The 13,667-nt window shown below is 40.8% G+C and overlaps 1 long non-coding RNA gene across 1 annotated transcript in view; it reads left to right on the top strand.

Moving 5' to 3' along the window:
* Positions 1–13,036, top strand: part of LOC120095105 (uncharacterized) — a 100,200-nt gene extending 87,164 nt beyond the window's left edge. The window contains exons 3-5 of the long non-coding RNA XR_005490220.2: positions 2,077–2,185; positions 11,622–11,750; positions 12,454–13,036. This is a non-coding gene — a long non-coding RNA (uncharacterized LOC120095105). The remainder of the gene's footprint in view (positions 1–2,076; positions 2,186–11,621; positions 11,751–12,453) is intronic.
* The last annotated feature ends 631 nt before the right edge of the window (positions 13,037–13,667 follow it).

The following is a 13,667-nucleotide window of genomic DNA, read 5'->3' as shown; positions in this document are numbered from 1 at the left end:
TAGGTACACACATGCATATCTATATATCAAAAGGAAGAATAAAATAGGAATTGCTTCACCATTAGGTATTTTCATAGTTTTGAGTATGCTGTGTTCACCAAGACTACACTTACCCAGAAGCCTCCTTCATGAGGAACTTTCATATATCACATCTAAAATGCACATTCTTTCTTAAGTCATAGGCAATTTCCTTTTAATGTATTTTCAAATGGAATTGATGACTGAAAAAGACCTAAATTAAGAGATAACTACTAGACCAAGGTAACTACTAAGCTGGCTTCCCTCCAGTGAAAATCCTTTTTATATCAATTGGTATTTAACCTGGGAAAACCACATTTTGAAATCAGTAGAACCCTGCTCTGAGGGGGCTCTTTTGAGATGTGTTGCTTTTCCTTAGCTATGAGGTGCTGCTTTATGTATGTGATCAGAATCTGTGGGGGGTGGGGTGGAGTTAGAGTTCCATGTCCATTTTCTTGGGCTGTCATCTGTGAGGGAAGTAGATCACCTGACTTTAGAGAGCAGGAGCCATCTATGACTAATGGTGGAAATGCTCAGTAGAACCCAATTTCATTTGATAACTGATTCTTGTTCAGGTGAGACTTGGGGAACTTCTGGCATAGTGATGGACTTCAAGGATAAAGCCCATGGGTGGGTCTTGCACCCAGGGCCCCTCATCACGGCTTAATAGTACTCGTTGCTGAAGAACTCTTGGTTCTCAACCCTTCCTGCACAGCCAACCCATTAACTCAGGTTCTAGCATTTCACAGCTTCATTAATGAGAGAAGTGGAATTGAGTGATCTCCATTAAATTTCAAAGCAACATCTGGTTTGGAAAAAAACTTTAGTGTTTTTCTTCTCTTCCTTTTCTTGCTTCCAAGAGACCTTCACATTCAGTAGCAAGATGGGGTTATAATTGAGCTGTTCCCCACTGACAGCCTATCTACCTTGCTATGTGACAGCACAGATAATTATTTAAAAACAGGTGGTCTGCCTAAAAATCCAAATAAATTTTCCAGGTATTTTCAAGCATGCTTTCTGTGAACTGCTCTCCTTTCTGGATGGACTAGGCATTCCTCAGAGCTCTGTTAGTACAATGGATGCCCTGACATCTGTGTCTACAGACATCGTTACCTTCATTTCTTCTTTCTGCCCTTTAACTTGTAAAAATATGATCCTGCTCTTGCCCCAGTGCCCTGCACATCGAGGTACATGAAGTTCTGCATTCTGATGATAATACCACATCCAAAAAGACCAGGGTGAACTTGGCTTATTGTCCTTACTTTTTTTTAAACCATGAAAGAGAAGGAAGAGAGGCTGATAAGGCTGTTGGTTGGGAGAAAAGGCCAGATCAATTTAAGCTCAAGAAATTTATCTAAGTAGTCAAAATTTAGAGATTGCATGGGTATAGTGGTTATCTAATCCCAAGTGGTCAGCCCTGAAAAAAAATGTACATATAAACAACAATAAACAGATTCAAATCGTTATCTATCTATCTATCTATCTATCTATCTATCTATCTATCTATCTATCTACCTATCATCTATCTATCTATCATCTATCTATCTATCTATCTATCTATCTATCTATCTACCTACCTATCATCTATCTATCTATCTATCTATCTATCTATCTATCTATCTATCATCTATCTACTATCTATCTATCTATCTATCTATCTATCTATCTATCATCTATAATGTTTCTCTTCTCTTCTATCTGCCTGACTTCTTGCCTTCCTGCCTGCCTGCCTGTCTGTCTCTGTCTCTGTCTCTCTGACAGAGAATAAAAGGACTTGACTTTGAAAATGGAGTGAAGGAATAAAGAGGGGAATTGAGGGAGGAGAAGGCAGGAATGATTGCAATTATACTTTATTTTTAAAGATTAAAGACATGTATTTAGTTTTATTAAAAAGAATGAAGAATTTTCACATTTCACATTACAGAATTTCACATTTACAAACTTTTCAATTTTCCAAGTTTTTCTCTATGTTCCTAAAGAACACTTGATCTCTTTTGTAAGGCAGGGAACATTCATTTCTTAGTAATTATTTGTAAGTAATTTTTATGTGTTTTTCAGACGAGACGGTCACAAACTGCAGGTCTTCTTGCTTCAGTTCCAGAAATAATAAAAATGAAATCTAAGAAGCCCACGGGAATCAAATATGGCTAAAGAGGCCAACTATCCAGTGAGTTTTAAATTAATAGAGGTATTAATAAGATGAGGATTAGATCAGCATTTTTTTAAAGGTAGTTTTTCTTATATGCCAAAGTCGTTTTATGGGATAAGGAAGGAGTCCTGTTCCTAATAAGAAAAGGTGTGTACAACATTTAAGAATAGGGCTAAGCATGGTGGAACGTATGTGAAATCCATGTTGCTTAGAAGGCTGAAGAAATCTGCCTAAGGTGCATCATCAGCACAGAGAGGCAATGACAGAAATCATACGTGCGAATAAGAACAAAGTGGAACAATTCTGAGCACGTGCAAGGACTGCCTCAGCCCACTCCTCATTCAGAGAGAAACCATCGACCTGAATTTCAGACTGTACTGAGTATGGGTTTTAGCTCTGTGGTAAGTACTGGCTTGCCAAAATCCACCTCTAAACTGGAAGACAGCCTAGCAGTGCTTGTCCTCCGGAGCACACAGCACAAAAAGTAACTTAGTAGAAATCTTTTCTGCTTTGTCCAAGGATACCACATAAGACCTGTTCTTCCCCGGAAGTAGGAAGTAGGAAGTAGGAAGTAGGTAGTAGGAAGTAGGAAGTAGGAAGTAGGAAAGATGTTCTGATACAGTTATCAATTCTCTGATTAGCTAATATGTCTACAGGGGTTCATCTTTCCAACTGAATAATAGCAGTTAAAATTGAACCCCTTGGCATGAGGCTTGTTATATATTTTTCATCTTTCCTTTCTTGACCATTCTCCTATCTTCCCATGTCCTTTCAAATGACCATCCATTAAGGATGGGCAAATAGCTTTACTGGAGGTTCTTGATGTTTGCATTTTTCTTTCTTCCCTTTTAAGACTCTTAACTGAATACACGAAGTTAGCTCGAGACCATTATCAACCACTGTCCTTCACCTCTCGCTATGAACTCTGCACCATTTGCTCAGAGACTGGCTACTGATAGCAGAAAATTTTGGAAATATTTTCGAAGTAATCATGCCCAGCACAAAGACATACCACACAGCCATTCTAAAGCTTTAGGCTACAACAGAGTCTCCTGGGGGATGTTGAAGAGTAAACAGAATATTTTGTACTGACTACTGCACTGGATTGACTGTATGGAAGTTGTAAGAATTATGCGAATAGATACACGCGCTGCCTGGGCATAAAGGGCCAAGACAGCTTAGAGACAGAGAGAGAGAGAGAGAGAGAGAGAGAGAGAGAGAGAGAGAGAGAGAGAGAGAGAGAGAGAGAGGAAAGACATAGCTGGGGTCCCACCTGCAGAGTCAGTCTGAGATACAGGCAAAGAACTTTTCTTCTATCATGTTTCAGGTGATGCTAATGCTGAAATAAAATAAGAACATGGGCAGCTAGGGTACTATCTTATCACTCACAGGATCCTATTTCTGGAGTTGTCCTTGGTAGTTTGCTTTTTGTCGAAAGACTAATGTCTTTTGCACAGTGCTCTGAGGCCTGCATGGAAAAGTCCAATGAGTCTTACTTAGATTTCTGTTTATTTCCATTCTTCATCTTATATACAATAGAGGAAAAGTGGCAGTTGATAAAATTAAAAAGAGCTGAGAGTCATGTTGGCCAGGGTCAGGCACTGACTGCATGCACATAGTATAGACAGTAGGTATTTGATGCCAACGATGACTCTTTTTTTTTTTGGATATATTTCTTTATTTACATTTCAAATGTTATTCCTTTTCCCAGTTTCCTGTCCATAAGCCCCCTATCCCCTCCTCCTCCCCCATAAGGGTGTGCCCCCATCCACCCTCATTATGACCCTACCCCCCCAATACTCCCCTGCACTGGGGGTCCAACCTTGGCAGGACCAAGGGCTTCCCCTTCCACTGGTGCCCAACAAGGCTATTTTCTGCTACATATGCAGTTGGAGCCCTGGGTAGTGGTTTTATCCCTGGAAGCTCTGGTTGGTTGGCATTGTTGTTTTTGTGGGGTTGCAAGCCTGCCAAGGATGACTCTTAAAGGTGGATTTTCTATTTTCATCTTAAGAATCTCCATTTGTGTGTGTGTGTGTGTGTGTGTGTGTGTGTGTGTGTGTGTGTGTGTGTGTGTGTGTGTGTAGGGGTGCATATGGAAGTCAGAGAACAGTCTGGATTGTCAATTTCCACCCTGTCTGAGACAGGGTCTCTTGTTCAGGATTGCTTACATCAGGCTGGCTGGCTGGCCCTGGAGTTTCTTCCATTGTTTTGTTCCCACTTCCTGTCTTTCTGGAAGAGCACAGGGATTACAGAATCTTGAAGCCATGTCAGGCTCTTTATGGGATCTGGGGATATGAACTCATGTCTTCCTGTTTGTGTAGCAGGTGCTTTGCCCACTGAGAAGCCCCAGCCCTATAGCACCTTTTCTTTCCTGAGAGTAGGAAACACACACTCATTATAAAGACATTGGATCTCAACTGAGATCCTGTCTCTCTGGCAATGACCCAAAGTGTAGTAACTTGATGCTATTTGAACTGTTGTCCATCTAATTTATAGGGAATTATAAGTTCATGAAGTCTTTGTCAGATTTTAAAGTTGTTGATATAGTCATAAACATGGAACTTTAAACCTTAAACCAATTTACCAAAGTATTAGAACACTTCAAAATAAGATACCATTACCCTATTGCATTTTATTCTAATAATAAATAATGGTACCTTAAACTTTATTTTAATTATTATTTTATAAGCAGTTTTAATAACATTTTATGACCTAAAGCACTAAAATATTTTATGATATTTCATATTAAAATAGGGAAATTCATACATAATTTATAGATACTTTTTTCCTTGATAGGTTATTCAATAAACATCTTTGAAAATACTTCTCTAAGCAGTTCAGTCTCCTGAGGGTGTTATCTGAGATGGAGATTCTTTTATATGTGTGAACCAATCCCTCCAGAGTGTGTAACAGGCAACACATTAGTCCTAGAATCCATCAGTTGATACTACAGCAGTTCCATATGTTGTCAATAAGACAAATTTCTCTTAAATTACTGCTGAATCATAAAATATTGACTTGTCACTAGTGAAGAGACTGATGCAAGTCATCTCAACCCATGGATCTCAACCCAGGAAGCTTTAAATCCCCCAAGATCTCTTATCACATCCTACACCACATGGGTTATCATGAGATACATGGACCGATCCTCACCTACCACTCATGCTAGTCATCACCACTCCTGTACTAAAGTGCACAGCTCAGAGTAAAACTTATTTTTAAAATATAAGCAAGAGTTAAAACATTGTAGACCTGTTCATTTTGTTGAATGAAAATGATCCCAAGTCCGTTTACAAATGCAGTTCCACCTTCAAAAATATCAAAGTAGGAAAGCTTTCAGATAATCACAGAAGTCTTTTCTAGAACCCTTTCTAGAATCCAAGCACAACTGTTATTTTCCTTTTTTTTTTTTTGCCGAATTAAGATATAAAGCACAGAAATTACTGGCTCCAAATTAAGTAGCAAGAGATAAGTTTCATAATGAGGTCATTTGATTCAAGTTGGGTTTTTAAACTCCTGACAGTTTTTAGAGTCTCCAGACTTAAGAATGGTTGTCAGAATCAAGGGGAAGTTTTCAAAATTGTAGATGCTCAGACTTTACTATACATATGGAGACTTGGACTTGATTGTGAATTCAAACAAATGAGCTCACAGACTGTCTCAACCCTTGCTCACTTTACACTTTTTTTTTTTTTTGGTTCTTTTTTTTCGGAGCTGGGGACCGAACCCAGGGCCTTGCGCTTCCTAGGCAAGCGCTCTACCACTGAGCTAAATCCCCAACCCCCCTTGCTCACTTTAAAAGCCATGATTTTATCATCTTTGTCTTTGTGTTATGATTATGGAACAGAATCCCACCTGTGAGAAAAAGGATTAATTCATTCACTCATGCTTTCTGGAACCCCACCTGTTGTAAAGGACTTCATGAGTGGTTCTTGAGGGGCCTGGCAGAATATTATAAAGCCCATGGGACACTTGTGCAGTAAGTCTCTGGGTATATCTGGTGACTTGGGCTCACCTTGATGCTTATACTACAATGTGACTTATGGTGAATGCCCATTGTTATTCAGCTAGGGCTTTGTACATGCTATATTTCTTTGGCCTCTCAGGGACTATCTAATATCAGTCACTCTGGTGAACCTACCTTTGTGACTGATATCCAATAAAGGTCCTGGACATTAATGTTCATGGTTGGCAATATTTTGAACATAGCAATGTTATGGCACATTGCTTTGGGGGAATTCCATGATACCTGCTCACTGGCACTGGAGATGAGAGCTGGATACTTGGTTCTATCTTCCCTGGACTCTAGTCTTTGTACAGCTCTGACACTAACCTATGTTCTCTAAATGAATCAGGAAACAGCCTTTGGGGTTCTCTGGGACTTTCTAGCAAATCAAATCAGGATCTTCAGCACTCTTCCTGACCCTACTTGACCATAATTAATCTTCTGAGCTCAGAAGCCAAATTTGCTCTTCAGTTGGAGTCCCACTAGAATACAGGAGGCCTTGGGTAAATACTGCTGACAAAACACACATCTTCCATAACCAGAGGAGGGATTGTACATAAAGAACCTTCATGCTGTCAATCAAGCCTTGGATTCATTTTTTCCACTCAGAGACTTTGTATCACCACCTTACCTCTGCCCACCTCTCTGGAGGTCTGGAACTAGTATTTTATTTTTACATTAAGTTACAAGACCTGTAATTAGGGAAATTTCCCTCTAAAGTCCATATTACAGAACTATGGTGCTCATAAAAGGACATGTGAGGAGAGCAGGTCACTGTTGGTTGCCCTTATCATAAAGGTGTGGTGAAAAGTAGGCCTTTCAGTTCTTTTTAGAGGTCACATTGAGCTTGGCTCTTTTACGATTATTAACAGATAGAAAATATGAAGAGTCATTATGATGTTTAGTTTTTAAATATAAAGTTGACATAATCTAGTTCACTTGGAAAGACAGTCTCAATGAGGGATTGTGTAGATCAGTTTGGCCAGTGACAATGTCTGTGAGGGACTGTCTTGATTATGTTAATGGATGTGGGAAGACCCAGCCGACTGTGGGTAGCACCAGTCCCTATATTTGGGTCCTGGCCTATTTAAGAGTGAAGGTCAATTGAGTAGTAAGCATGCATGCATTCCTTTTTCTCTGCTCTTGGCTGTGGGTGTGGTTAGCTTCTTTAAATTCCTGCCTTGGTTCCTTTGCAATGATGGACTTAAGCCTGGAATTTGTGATATAAAATTCCCTTTCTCCAAAAAGTAGATTTTCTCAGAGTATTTTATTAGAGTAACAGGAAGAAAACTGGGTCAGTTATCACATTAGGAAAATGCTGGTCATGAATTAAGGATATCTGAAATTTAATTTGGCTAAAATCTATACCACATTAAGTTAGTTACGACAAAAAAAGAGAAGCAGACATTAGGTCATGGATGGTTGTAAATGCCAAGATAAAACACATAAAATATACTTATGAACTGCATGTTGTTTAGACATCAGAAGTAGAAAATCAAATGATAACACCGAGCTTTGAGAACTTACAAACCAGAGAGGCTGCCATGAGAAAGAAATCACAGAAGGAGAAGCCAGTCGGGAGGCTGTTGCCATAGAAGCTGAAGGACTGGGGAACCATGGGGGTGGGGTGGGGATAAAAATCTGCCTGCCAGTCTTTCCCTTATTAATACTTAGCACCAGTTTGCGACAGAATGAGGAGTTCCTGAGTTATCAAAGGCAGCAGCCTGCACATTCTTTTGAAGCCTCAGAACTGGCTTCTCCTCCAGAGGAAACATTTGTAGCCCATGAGAAAATCACGCCTATGCTGGGAACCACAGAATTCCCCCTGGCAACTCCAAAGGCCTGTGAGAGGTGATGATAGGGACTTAGGCAAACTGCAGCATTGAATTCACCCAATCTTGATGCCCTTCTTGTCTCTAGCTTCCAATCTGGTGTTTGTGGAGGTTGTGCATTCCTTTCCTGGTTCAGGATGAGTTTAAAACCACAGTCAATATTGTGATGGGTAGAAGATCCCAGCTACAGATTTCTCAAGTTCATCATCTATAAGTTGTGCATTGTTTTCATTCCCCAAGTCCATCTTTATCATCTCTTCGTCTCTCATGTTGACCTCAGAAGTGTTACTCAATAGCAATGACCAGGTCCTCCAGATTCTCCTGGTGCTTTCCTCTGATGCCACCACTGCCCTGTTTATCTTAGAGATATTGCTATAATGTGTCTTTTGGTCCTCTTCTTCCTAAAGTATGTCCTGAATGATATCCCTCATTCTAAAGTAGAGGTATATTCCTATTTTTCTGGTTCCTCTTTTGTCTCCCACCCTCTCAGTGACACTCCTGCTTCCTTTCTGTGCAGGTTTCCTTAGCAGCCCCAAACTCGCTCATATCCTACATCACTGTTGACTTATCTGGGACCTAGTAGTTTGATAAACCAATTTGATAACCATTGACCTTTTGAACATCTCCTTCTTGCTATATGTAACCTTAGTGCTGGTGTTTTCTTTAAAGCTGTTTATTAATATTGGCTCTGAGGCTCATAATACAATGTCCCAAACTCCTTAATCATTGGTATAGATCTCTCAAATCTAACTAGATGGAGTCATGAGAGTGAAGGGAAGAAGTTAGCATGGCTTTATATTGTCTCATTCCTAATGTCCTTGAGTGGCTTCTGAATTGCAGCATGGTACCCTAGGTCACACATGCTGAATGGTCTAAGGGCCTGAATTGAAAACGTCTAGTTTCTTTGGAAAGTCAAGTTATGTCCAATGATGTTTTGCTGGGCCAAACATGTGAAAAGATGTCTTGCTCAAGTAGATACTTGAAGGGATATTTTCCTGAAGCAGACACAAGTGGAAGCATGTTTTGATATAGCAAATATGTGAAAAGCAATGTGATAAGGGGTTATAAATATGACCCTACAGACTGTAGGAGATGAGCACTGAGCATTGGTCCGGGTTGCTCTACCTCACTATTCTTTACTAATTACATGTATGTATTGGTCCGCCTTACATAGTGTTGTTGAGCTCAGCTTTTGGTAATGGAAACATTGGGAGAAACTCACACAAGAATTGCTTGTATGGTCTCAGGCTGGTTGGCAAGCCTTGAGGTTTCTTCAGGATTGAACTACAGCTGCTGGTTTATGTGTGGTGTCTGCCTGCCTAGAGGACTGGACTGTAGCTGCTGAATCATATTTGGTGTTTGCTATGGGACTGACCTACTGCCAAAGAAGATCAAGTTTGCCCCCAAAGAACTATTGCTAAACAAGTCCACTTCCCTCATACCCTATCAACTTTTCTCTTTCACTACCTCCTCTGGGTGGTGGGCAAGAGAAGAGGTTGAATGCTCATTAAAGTAGATTGTAAAACATTTATGGTTATAAGGGCCACTGTCTTTCAGTTTTTTCTTTATTTCTCACCCCCACTCTCTTCTGCTTTGTAGATGTATGTATGTGTTTGTGTCTGAGTGGCTTACACATGTGTATGTTATATATTCAGCCAGGAAGCCCCAGTGACCCTCCTATCTTTCCCCCCTCTCATAGCTCTGCAGTCATACTCGAACATGGCCATGCTTGAATTTTACATGGGTGTTGAGGATTCAAACTTGTGTCCTAATGCTGCATATCAAGTACTATCACTCATTTAGCCATTTCCCAGTCTCTGTTCTCATCTTCGTGCTCTGGGTTTTCGTCCAACAACAAGATCTACTACTCTTAACTTAGCTCGTATTTAGGAGTCAGAGAGAAATCTACATGAATATGATCGATGAAGACCCCCTCAGCAGAAGAACCATGAAACACCCTAACTCTGTGGTCTCCAGATCCTCCATGTTAGGAGACAAGGGAGGAAGCAGTCACCTTTCTAGAGTTTCTAGCTTAGGCTTTCTTGTCCTCCTTCATGTTCTCTCCATGTCCTCATTTCTGCATCTTGGGGTCACTGATCAAGTAGATTGTCTGTGTCCAAGTCCATGTCCTACCTGCTTCCAGGGAAGTGTAGACTGAGGGACCTCCCTCCCCTTCCCCTGACCCTCAAGTTCATTTCATAGGAGCAGCATTTGCTTTTCCTCTGGATTCTTTCAGTGTCCCTTTCAACCTATTTTTCCCACTTTTAAAATGCCATTTAATATCTTTTCATATGTTACTTGATTTGCTTATTTGTTGTATGTGTGGCTTAGCTCTCTCCACTTTAATATAAACTCACTGAATGTAGTTGATCTTATTTAAGGTTCCCTGGTACCTTAGTTAAATTTTGTATGTGGGGATCAAATGCCAGACAAGAAACAACTTAAGGGAGGAAGGGCTTATTCTGGATTACATTCTGTTGTGGTGAAGGAGGCATGGTGGCAGGTGTGTAAGGTGACTGATCACATTGCAAGCACACTCATGAAGCAGACAGCAGGCAGGAAGTGGGGCCACCCCTCTTCCAATGAGGCCCCACCAACCAAACCTTCCAAAGCCTTTCAAAACGATGGCACCCTCTGGGAACCAGCTTTTCAAATACTGAAGCCTATGGGGAGTAGTTAACATTCAAAACACGACAATTGACATGTTCTAAGTACCAAAAGGGGCCTGTGATTAAACTCGGTGAAAGTGTGTTGGATGCCAGGATACATTATTTAATCATTTAGTTATTCAGCCGAACAATTTATTAGGACACTGAGATTTCAATCTTCTCACCTGTAATGTGCAAAAAAATAATCTGACATCTCAAAATCACAGATTAAATAAATCAGTAAAAAGAAAGGCTTTGCACAGCACAGTCTTGGGTACAGCAATTGTGGGCCAAGCACTGGTTTTGCTTGCTTCCTTGCATATGTGAATGCAAAGCCAGCGTCTACAATGAATAACCAGGAATGCGTTTTGTGTGTTCTTAGGTCAGTGTGCAACTACAAACTTCTTATCATCTCATCCACAGACAAAGCATGGCCCACCTACCTTAGCCCCTCCTCTTTCTTTACTTGGGACATGCTGCCTCCTGTGGACAGTTAGATTTCTATATCATTAGTAATCCACAGGTTTTTACAATTAAAATTGAACCTCCAACATACTTTACCTAAACAGAAAAAAAATGGTTCATAAAGAAAGTCTGAGTAACAACTAGCTAGACAAGAAGTGAATTAATATGGGTCAGGCTTTTGTGGATGCAGACAGAGGCATATGGATCTCTGAGATCAAGGTTAGACTGATTTACAGAGAAAGTTCCAGGATAACCAGGTGTACACAGAGAAGTGCTCTATGTCTAAAATAAACAGACAAACCGAACAAAACAAGAAAGGAAGAAAGAGAGAAAAAAAGAGAAAGAAAAGGAAAAGTTAATAAAATGTTTCCTGAGTCCACTATGTCCAGAAATTCAATGTTTTATAGAATTTACTCCTCCTCTTTTGATCTACCCCTCCCTCATACACACCTCAAATACCCATAACCAAATATTCATACCAAGTCATCACTTTCTGTTCTCAGGAGACCCAAGAAAGCCTCCTAGTTAGGACCAGCATCTATGGGATAAACAAAATAATGATGAGTGAGAAACAACCCATTTCTGCTCCAAGGCACAGGACAAACTGGGCGCACAATAAGAAGACAAGCCAGGTTTGCTGGGGTACCATGCAGGCCAGGGCCATGTTGGGCTGTGGCAGGAGAATTGCTTGAGTCTGGGAGAAAACAGCCAACCTGAGTAACCTAGTAAACCCCTGTAGAGAGGAAGGACAGAAAGCAAGGACTCTAAAATGTAACTGACTGAATGACAGGACCAGAGACCAGAAGCCTATTTACCTGACTTTTGATTGACAAACAGCACCAGCACCAGCCTCTCTGCTCATCTCTAAGGAAATCTCACAGGCAGTCCACACATAGAGGGGGGAAAAGATGCTTTGTCCTTAGTAAGCATTAGGTCTCTGGCCTGCGTTATTCAAGAAGGAGGATTGGTTTCCTCTTCCTCCTTCGTGTAGTTCAATTTAGTCTCTTTTACATTTCCAAAGAACAGGGGGGAAAAAAAGCCCAAATGGCCAGCATGCTGACAAGCTCCTGGTGTTATCAAATGAAACCTGAGCAATTCTGTTTCACATTTTCCTGAATGAGAACCCCGTGGTCCACAATAGTGCTTTCAATCTGGGGGACTCGATGTTCTCTGCGAAAGGAGGTTGGGGCCATAGGAGCACAGCAGTGCTCGCCGAATATAATTAGCTAAAAATCAAGAGTCCCTCCTCAGGCAGTGGTGCCTTGCCTAACCTGGATATGTAGAAATCAGAGTCCAATTTACAAGTATTTTGAAATACAATTCTTTGCACCCCAGCCCATCAGGACACAAAGAGAATTCTACCAGGCACCAGCAGATGGGACCCAGCTGGAACTCGCATTCTATCAGCTGTTCTCGTCTGACTGTGACGTTCTCCACTCTAACTACGAAGAACGTCTCAAGCTCTCAATTTTGTATCCAAGTTCAACATCGAACTGTGTTTTTTTTTTCTCTTACAAGGCCCATATATGGTATGTTTTCCTTTTTGGCTCCTGTAAGCCAGATTCTCTCTTTGTACCCATGTCTGCAGGGGCCGGCTTCCTTCCTGTCACCCACTGCCTCCCTATCCAGTGCTTAAAGGCAACTCCTCCTAGTTTCCGGTTTCTTTATGCTTGGAGACATCCTCTCATACAGTTCAGAACATAGAGAAATGGCTGAACCCTCTTGCATTTCCTCATAAGCACCTTGTCAGATTGACTCAGGAAGAACACGAGGAATCAGCCATTGCAGAGCACTGAGAGCCCTGACTGATTCAAGGCGAGTGCTGGATAACTATCAACATAGATATCATTATCGTTTTTTAAAAAAAAGCACTTGGGTTTTGGAGTCGGTCACACTCAAAATAAATCTAATTTGAATTCTGCCTTGGCCTCTCGCTGTTTATCCTGAGCAAGTTAGTGACGCTTTCTCAGCTATGAAACGAACAGCATCACGCAGCATCGTGCAGCATCGGCCTCATAAAAAAATTTCCCCCCAAAATGTTACAAAGATTCAATCAGCAGCACTCCCAAACATAAGACACATGGCTTTTTAATTCGTCTCTTCCTTCTTTTAAATCTTCTACTTTTTTTTTTCTCTCTACTGAGACAACTGTGGGTACCTGATGGTTCTGCGGTATGGATACGCAGCAGGTGGCAATCAAAGCAGGGTCAGAAAAGCATCCCCTGTCAGACACCAATCTTTTCCCGATGGGAAGCTGGCACTCTTCCAGCTGTGCTGTTTTGACTCTTAGAGCTCAATAGCATGATCTGATTAGATGCCATGATGATTTTAATACTGTTTTTTTTTCTATTTGCTTGTTTGTTGGTTTTCCTTTTACATGGGATCACTTTAACCTTTGAGGGAGCTTTGTGAGCGCGTACATTTTAGAATATTTCTGTATTTCTTTGTTGTGTGCATGTGTGTGTAGATGCATGCACACGCATATGTGTGCCCGAATGTGTGCATGTGTGGGTGCCTGTGTGTAAGAATGTGTGTGTGTCAGAGGTTAA

This window comes from Rattus norvegicus, chromosome 10 (genome assembly GCF_036323735.1).
Source record: "Rattus norvegicus strain BN/NHsdMcwi chromosome 10, GRCr8, whole genome shotgun sequence".
In the NCBI taxonomy this organism is placed as follows: Eukaryota; Metazoa; Chordata; class Mammalia; order Rodentia; family Muridae; genus Rattus; species Rattus norvegicus.
Note: the sequence above shows the minus strand (reverse complement) of the source record. Positions and strands in the feature narration are given on the sequence as shown.